Here is an 8,587-nt window from a genome sequence, read left to right on the forward strand (position 1 = left end):
CACCGCTGTCCCGCAGTGGCACGGAGCGTCACAGGCCAGTACAGGGGGCTGAGGATGGACGGTGTCACACGGGGCCGCAGCATGATGAGCTGCAAAATCGGCCACGCAGGCCACCCGAGCCCTGATGGAGGTGTCCCTGGGCTGGGCTTCCTGGCCACGCTCGGACACCACGGGCACAAGGTGTGCAGGCTCGGGGGAGAGGACCGAGTGAGGAAGACCTGGATAGCCTTGACCGCAGGCGGCATTTTCATCGTGGCGGGTCCTGCTCCTGGACAGCTTGTTCCTGGTGTTGCCACCAGACTGTCACTGCCTTNAGGTAGAGGAAGAGAGAGAAGCTTAAGCAGCCTCCATGCCAACCTAGGCTCCATCTCAGGATCAAGAGATCATGACTGAGCTGAAATCAACAGTCAGATACTTGGGGCGCCCAGGGGCTCAGTCGGTTGAGCACCTGACTCCAGCTCCAGCGCCTGATTTCTGCTCAGGTTATGATCTCGCTGCTCATGAGTTCGAGCCCTGCATTGGGCTCTATGCTGACAGCTTGGAGCCTGGAGCCCACTGTCTCCCTCTCTCTCTGCCCCTCCCCTCACATTCTGTCTCTCTCTCTCAAAAAAAAAACACTAAAAAAATATTTTTAAAGAGTCAGATGCTTAACTGACTGACTCGCCTGGGCACCCTTGTCACAGACTTTTGTAACCTGCTGGTCCCTGTGAATCTTGGGCACAAGCTTGGTCCCGCCGTCTCCACTGGCCCGGCGGGGTCTGCTCTGGTCGTCCTGGGGGTGCACTGCTCACTTGCTCCTGTCCCGGGAGTGACAGCAAAGATGGGTACTGCGCACCCCACTCCTACCCTAAACGCAACTCTGCCAAGCAGTATGTGTGAGCGGGACCCACGGTCCGGCCTGGCAGCCTGTGTACCCAGCAGGTACCTGAAGTGACCTGGGCAGAGCTCAGCCCGTGGGCAGGGTGTGGGGCAGAAGCCTCGTCATCCCTGCCCTGCACGCCGTGCACAGTCCTCCTGGGGTGTCGGGTGAGGGAGACAGAAACAGGAGACGCTGTGCTTTTTACTCAGGAATACAAAGGTAGGTCTGGGGAAAACGGCTGTAGGCTTTCTGGCTGCGGGCGAGCTGGCACTGATGCCTGTTCCGTGGCCACATCGCTTCTGGCCAGTCCTTGAGGAGCTGCGTCCTGTCCCTGTCTTTCAGTGAGGAAACCACGGCACACACAGGTTTAGGGACTTGCGGAAGGTCACACGGCCATGAAGCAGAGGGTCAGATGGCGGACACTTACCTTAACCGTCACCCCTGGGCTGCCCCGTAGGGCTGCCACCAGCCACATGTGGCTTTGAACTGGAGATGTGGCTGGTCCTGATGGAGCTGTGCTGTGGGTGTAAAACGCATGCTGACTTCAAAGACTTCCTATGATAAAAAGAATGTGACTAATGCTTCAGGTTTTCTATAGTGACAACACATTGAAACTATGCTATTTTGGATATATTTGTTAACATTAAGCATGTTTAAAAATCACATTCATTGGGGCGCCTGGGTGGCTTAGTCGGTTAAGCGTCCGACTTTCACTTAGGTCATGATCTCGCGGTTCGTGGGTTCGAGCCCTGGGTCGGGCTCTGTGCTGACTGCCAGCTCGGAGCCTGGATTCTGTTTCAGTCTGACTCCCTCTCTCTCTGACTCTCCCCTGCTCACGCTGTCTCTCTCTCTCTCCTAGAAATAAATAAAAATATTTTAAAAAAAAATCACATTCACATTCTTTTGGCTTCTAGACCACTTAGAATCCACATATGGCTGTCATGTTTGTGCTGGGCATACTGCCTCACACCCCGTGAAGGGGGCAGGGAAGGCCCGAGTGCAGCTGTGGCCTTCGGGGTCACAGCGGTCGCTGCCTCTCTTGGTATTGGCTCTTGCATTCAGCAGCTGTTTGGGGAAATGTCATAAACATTCTGAGCCTTGATTCTGTCATCCGTGAAGCAGGCTTAAGTGTGAGGGTGCATGTGAAGGGCTATTGGTGGGGTATCTTCCAGTGTGCGATTGATTGTGTTTCCGTGACAGCTAAAGATGTTGATCTTTTCATGAGCTTGTTGGCCATTTGTACATCTTCTTTGAAGAAATGCCTGTTCAAATTCTTTGCCCATTTTTNCTTTTGAGTAACTTTTGGGGAGGGTGTTCTGCACCCTTCTGTGCATGAGGTAGTCCGGCCGCACTTGTTGAGAACACTGCCCATCCCTGTAAGCAGCCCCGACAGCCTCGTGGAAGGCCAGTTGGCCGCAGCTCTAGGAGTTTATTTCTGGAGTCAGTTTTACCTCGTTGACCTGAGTGTGTATCCTGATGCCAGCAGCACGTTGCCTCGATTGCTAGAGCTTTAGAGTGTGTTGTAAAATTGGAATGTGTGCGTCCTCCACCTTTGTTTTTCTCTTTCAAGATTATTTTGGCTATTCTGGGTATCTTGTATCTGCGTGAATTTTAGAATTGGGTTGTCAGTTTCTGCAGAGATTTGGGGAGTTGGCCGAGGATTGGGTTGTATCTGCAGGTCGCTTTGGGGAGTATTGCCATCTCAGCACCACGAAGTCTACCACCCCACGAACACGGGATGGATTTCCGTTTATTTCAACCTTCTTTAATTTCTTTCACCAGTGTTCTGTAGCTTTCAGTGTGCAAATATTTCATTTCCTTGGGTAAATTCATTCCTAGGTTTTGTTTTGTTTTTTGGTGGTATTGTAAGTTAAGTTGGTTCCTAATTTTCTAGTTGGGTGTTTGTCATAGGCATAAAGAGACAAAACTGACTATTGTGTGTTGACCTTGTACCCTGAAACTGGGTTGAATTCACTTACTAGCTCTAATAATTTTCTTGTAGATGTTTTTGGGTTTTCTATATGCACATCATACCATCTGCAAAGAATTTACTTCTTCCTTTCCAATTTACATACTTTTTATATCATTTTCTTGCCTATGTGCTGTTGTCTGGTGAGTGCGATCGCTTTTATCATGAGTGGTGTGGGAGTTTGGCCGGTGCCTCTTCTGTGTCTGTTGAGGGATCTTACTTCTTTTGTCCTGCCACACTGTCGTTCGTAGTCTGAATTTGAAAGCACAGTGTCCTCGGGATTCTGATCATGGAATGGTGGGTGGGCCTGTGCTAGAACTGACTTACGGGCTTTAGGAGGACGAAGCACTGTCCCCAGCTCTGCGGGTCCTTCCCGCACGCCAGCTGTCATCCACGGAAACCGGGGCGGCGGGAAATCAGGCAAGTAGGCCCCTCTGCACCCCTGGAGGGGTGGCTGTGCTGTGGTGCAGGGGAGAGGGCGAGAAAGAAGTGGGGCTCATCCGATGCGGGGCTCTAACTCACGAATCATGAGATCATGACCCAAGCCAAAGTCGGTCACTCAACTAACCGAGCCCCCCAGGTGCCCACCTTTCATTCTTGTAAAAACATTTCCTCAAATTCACCTCCACCCGTCTTGCCAATTTGGCAATTGCATTTAATTTCTAAGGTTTCTTTCTTTCTTTTGAATGTTTCCTTTTAAAATACTATTCTTTTGTAATGGATGCAGTTTCTTTTCATCACTTTGAGGTCACTAACGATCATACTGTTCACCGTGTCTGCACTTCCTGGACCACGTCGGTTTCCTTCAGCTGCATTTCCCACTGGCATGTTGGAAACCCTCCCTGAAAGTCTGGCTGCATCTGGCTTCCAACCTTGTGGGAGTAGAGGTGGCCAGGAGGCCTGTGGGCACAGGCAGGGCTCGCTGGCTCTTGGGCCCATGAATATACTTACCTTTGAGGCTTGTAGTGTATGTCAGTTGCTTGTCTTTCCTCTGCGGTGGCTCGCTACCTCCTGTGAAGGACCCAGGACTCCCGGTGTCGTCTGTGGCCCACCGGTCTCCCACTGCAGACAGGCTGGCTTCTCGCCTCTGCGGCAACCTACATGTGACTTTGCTCCATGCTGAGCTCCTGCCTCCGCCTGCCTGTCTTCTTTCGTATCATGGATCTGAGTAGCAGACTCCTCCCACCCATCTTAGTTTTANCATGCCGGGCTCCTGCCTCCGCCTGCCTGTCTTCTTTCGTATCATGGATCTGAGTAGCAGACTCCTCCCACCCATCTTAGTTTTAGCTGGAAGTTCCTCCTAGTTATTTCTACTGGGATTACAGACGTGTCCCTGCCATCTTGCTCTGATAATTTGCCCCGTCTTTTTCTTACCTTTCTCTTTTCTTTTTTTAAATTTATTTCTGAGAGAGAGACAGCATGAGCAGGGAAGGGTCAGAGAGAGAGGGAGACACAGAATCTGAGCTGTCAGCACAGAGCCTGATGCAGGGCTCGAACCCACGAACCGTGGGATCATGACCTGAGCCAAAGTCGGATGCTTAACCGACTGAGCCACCCTGGTGCCCCTTCTTTCTCTTTTCTAACTTATGATTTTAATTGATGGCACTTGTTCACCTTAAATTATTGCAGGTTTTCTTTCCATTGGACTGGAAATGTACAGTTTATATTCAGTAATTAGCATTAAATTATACCATACATATTTATTTACTTAGACATTTTTCATTTATTTTTGAGAGAGCATGAGTAGGGAAGGGGTGGAGAGAGAAAGGGTCAGAGAATCCAAAATGGGCTCTATGCTGAGAGCAGCAAGCCCAGTGTGGGGCTCGAACTCATGAACCATGAGATCATGTCCTGAGCCGAAGTCAGATGGCCAAGCAACTGAACCATCCAGTTGCCTCTATTTATTTTTTTTAAGTTTATTTATTTATTTTGAGAGACAGAGATAGCACAGATGGGGAAGAGTGAGAGAGAGGGGAGAGAGAGAATCCCAAGCAGGCTCTGCACTGTCAGCACAGAGCCTGACGCGGGGCTCAAACTCATGAACCGTGAGATCATGACCTGAGCCAAAACCAAGAGTTGGACACTTAACCAACTGAGCCCCCTCACACCCCTATACTCTGCATATTTATCAAATATTAAAGAGTCTTGGGGTGCCTGGGTGGCTCAGTCGGTTAGGCATCCGACTTCAGCTCAGGTCATGATCTCATGGTTCATGGGTTCAAGCCCCATGTCAGACTCTGTGCTGACAGCCAGCTCAGAGCCTGGAGCCTGCTTCGGATTCACTGTCTCCCTCTCTCTGACCCTCTGCTGCTCATGCTGTCTCTCTCTCAGAAATAAATAAAACATTAAAAAATTTTAAAAGTCTATTAAAGAGTCTTACACCCCTTCCCAACTGGAGGAGGATCTTTGCACCCCCTTCCAGCAGACGTGCTGTTGTTCAGTATTTCAGTCAACATTCCTGTTCAGTGCATACCGTGCTTGGACCAAGTTCCTACTGGTCGTTTTGTTTGCTCACCACTCCACCTCCTGTCGAAGGCCATCATTCTGCCATCATTTTCCTTCGTTTTGCAGTGTATGTTGTAAAGGCTGTTCAGTCAAAGCTCCTTAGTGACAAACTGTCTTATATTTTAGGTATCTATAAATGTCCGTGTTCACCTTGATGAGCAATAACTTTGCCAGGCATGTAGTTCTAGGTGTTTCCTCCCAGTACATAGAAGGCACCAACCAACTGCCGCCTCTCTGTTGCTCTGAGAACTCGGCTCATGGTATGACTGGCTCCTTTGTGAGTGATCAAGCCTTTCTCTTGGACATGAAGATGGTCTGTGCTTTCACTGTGTTGTGTTTAGGTGTGCATTTCTCTTTATTTATGTTGCTTCCTCTACATCATGCTTCCGAGATCTGTGAATTTATGTTTTCATTAAAGAAAAGCTTGTAGGAACACTGTAAATGCGGTTCCAAAACAGTTCAGTCCTGTGAAGTGTAGCACCGTGTTCCTGTGGAGAATGGGGTGAGCTGCACACGTCAGCCCCTCCAGGCAGTCTCAGCTATGGATTGGCACTACTTGTTTGCAGTTGCCCTTTATGACTTAAATCTTGAACGTGATCTATCTGGGTCTTGAGGGTGGCTGGAACTTCTAGGCAGTTGGTAATGATTTCAGTGGCCTTTCCTATCATGGATTATTTTGTTGGCCTGATTATGGGGAGACTGGGCTGGTTAAAATGGGGTATAAACACTCATCTTCCCCAGGTGGAGTTGGCTGATGTCTCTCTGCCTGACCTCACCTTCACCTCCATCCTCAACCATGCACAATATGAGAGTTCGGCTGGAGAACTGGGCCTGGATGGGCTGTGGCAGCCAGCTGCTGATAAAGTCGTAATTTGCTTAATCATGGGGCGCGTCATCGCTGGACCTCCCTGGTGTTCTCTCCTCCTGGGCTCCTGTCAGGTCCATGCCAGACCTTCTTATTCTGCTTTACAAATCCTTTAACATTTCCTTTCTATTTTCCATTTCCTTTTGTGTATGGTAATCCTTCTCTGGATTTCCTTGGATGTATCTTCCACTACGCTAATACTGTCTTCAAAGTGTCTAATCTGCTATTTAACCTACCCAGTGAATTCTATCAACAATTACATTTTTCATTTCTAAAAGTACTCATTTAAAAACTGTCTGCTCATCCCGGATAGCCTTTCATTGCTTTCTCATTGCTATGATTGTCTTCTCTCTGCACACATTTCGTACAGAACTACTGTCTTGGCTGCATTACCTGGCAATTTCACTCTCTGCAGTTCTTTGAGGTTGATGTGCAGTTTGCTGTTTTCATTGACCCTCATTCAGTGAGAGCTTCCCGTGTGGCTGGTGATTTCTGTAAGCTCACTGTTTGACTTTATAAACAGGAACACCACAGATCTAAGTAGGGGAAGCTTTCCTCCATCGGTATCTGAGAGGCACCATGAACCGGGGACCCCTGAGCCTGTCTGAGGACCTTGGCTCAGGACTGGAGTCCCAGTCCCAGTTTCCCACCTCACTGGCCAAGAGCTGTGGTGCCACTGAATCCACTCTGAGGGCAACTCTGTCCCTACAGGCTGCACAAACCTGACCCAAAGCTCACGTTTTAAATAGTGGACGGGGCGCCTGGGTGGCTCAGTTGGTTAAGCGACTGACTCACTTTTGGCTCAGGTCATGATCCCACAGTTCATGAGATTGAGCCCTGTATCAGGCTCTGCGCTGACAGCACAGAGCACGTTTGGGATTCTCTCCCCTCCCCCCCCCGTGTCCCTCCACAACTGATTTTGAGAGAGCGTTCTCTCTCAAAATAAATAAACATAAAAGAATGAAATAGGTGCCCGCAAGAGTCCTAGACTTGTGCTGTTTTTGAGTTCCAACCAGTAACAGGACCCAGAATAATTCACCATCAGCAGTTAAGCTAGAGCAAACGATTACCATGAAGTGGCACCAAACCACAGTACGACCAGGATAGATTTGGATCATGGAGCTGGAACCCAGGACTCAGGGCCAGGTGGCTGCTCAGATCGATCTTCCTCATGACCATAAACTTCCAGCAACAGGACCTCACTCAACTCATCATGGCAGAGTTCTAGGACACGCAAGAAAGGCCCCTCGCCATCCCCACCGGCAGCTAGCACAGACCCGCATCCAGGACGCTGTTGCAGCGCGATGCGAAGTGTTAGGACGCAAATAGTGAATTCACTGACATTTTGCTTTCTGCCTTCTCTGACTGCAGACTGCAAGGTCCTGTGAGTGAGCACATTTCTCGCACCCTTTCACACCCCCAGGGCACCTGGACCTGCTTGTGCACAACATTTAGCTCATCTGCTGATTACACCTGAAGCAGCAGCTCAGGAGTCCCCACCCCTGCGAGCTCTCCCCAGCCTCGCCCCATCACACGTGTGCACCTCCCTGTGCTTCGGTCCCTGGAGGTGCTTCTGTTCCTGGGCTCTTTGCTGGGCACTTCGTGGGTTGTTACCCTGTCTCCCACCCTCTAACCTGTGAAGTCCCTGCGTGCAGATGTCACGTGAACTTCTCTGCCAGCACAGTGGCACAGAGCCTGGACAAAATGTGTTGAGGAAACATTTGTTGAAAGTACAGATGTCTTAAACTCCCTTCGCTGGTGCTGCCTTTCCCAGGCTGAGCAGAGTCTCCAAGCTGCACGCTCTGAAAGCGGATCTGTGTTCTCGCCGCCTCCCACCAGCCCATGGTCTCCTCTGGGTGCCTTTCAACGCTCCCTACGCTTCCCTCTTCGGTGGGGTGTGCTCTGCTTTGGCGTTTTGTGTGCCACGGGCTGTGTTGCAACACTTCTGGGACAGGGGCGCCTACTTGGACAGAGAGACACAGACATAAACAGCTTTGATACAAAGCAGTGACTCCTGCCTTTTAAAAAGTGCTATAGAACCAAACAAGAAAGAAAACGAACAGAAACAGAAAAACTGATAGATAAATCTCAAACACATTGAGAAGAGGGAAAGAGGGAAGACAGAAAAGTATGTTAAATCATTCTATTTACAGAAAGCTCTAGAACAAGCAGAACTATAGTGACAGAACGAAGGTCCCGCTTGCCTCTGAGGCTGAGGGGGGTTTGGCCTGAAGGGGGCGACGGAAATAGTCCACAATCCTGACAGGACGGTGGTTCTCAAGGTCAGATCAGGTTATGCTTGTCCAGTCTCCTAAAGGCCGCACTTGGGATCTGCGCGCTTCACCGTATGGGAGTCACACCTCGGCAAAAGGCGCGGGGCACCCTAGGC

This window comes from Crocuta crocuta, unplaced genomic scaffold, assembly GCF_008692635.1.
Source record: "Crocuta crocuta isolate KB4526 unplaced genomic scaffold, BGI_CrCroc_1.0 scaffold327, whole genome shotgun sequence".
NCBI lineage: Eukaryota > Metazoa > Chordata > Mammalia > Carnivora > Hyaenidae > Crocuta > Crocuta crocuta.